Here is a 512-nt window from a genome sequence, read left to right as displayed (position 1 = left end):
GTTGTTGTTGTTGTTGTTTTTCTTAAGATTGGGCATTTGAGGATTGGGGATAATACTGAAGTGGAAATAGTGATAGCATAAACAGACCTCTCAGATCTTGTAACTATATAACTTTGTGGCAGGGATCCATGATAGCTGTCAGTTGAACTATTAATAGAAGGCATGGTCTATGTACTGTAGCGCCACATACAGTAAGTTACGTTCACTGGATGCCACATTATGCCGGCCTGTAGTGATAGTCTGAAATGCAAACATGTTGTAATCCCTCGAACAGACTCACATGTTGTGTGCTAATACCTGAGAAACTCTACCAGTAGGTTACAACCAAATGTATCACAGTGTGATGTCATTTTTGTCATCCTTTCTTCTTCATCTGCAGATCTGCACGTTAGTTGCGTAATTCAAAGAAGACCTTTGTGATCTGACCTGCCACCTTTACACCCTGAGTGCATCAATGTCCTCCTGTTTTCAATTTGTAAATGAGGACGTATTTCCAAGTAGCTGCTGTGAAT

The sequence above is a fragment of the Morone saxatilis genome, unplaced genomic scaffold (genome assembly GCF_004916995.1).
Source record: "Morone saxatilis isolate NCDOM2014 unplaced genomic scaffold, NCSU_SB_2.0 Contig5, whole genome shotgun sequence".
NCBI classification, from domain to species: domain Eukaryota; kingdom Metazoa; phylum Chordata; class Actinopteri; family Moronidae; genus Morone; species Morone saxatilis.
Note: the sequence above shows the minus strand (reverse complement) of the source record.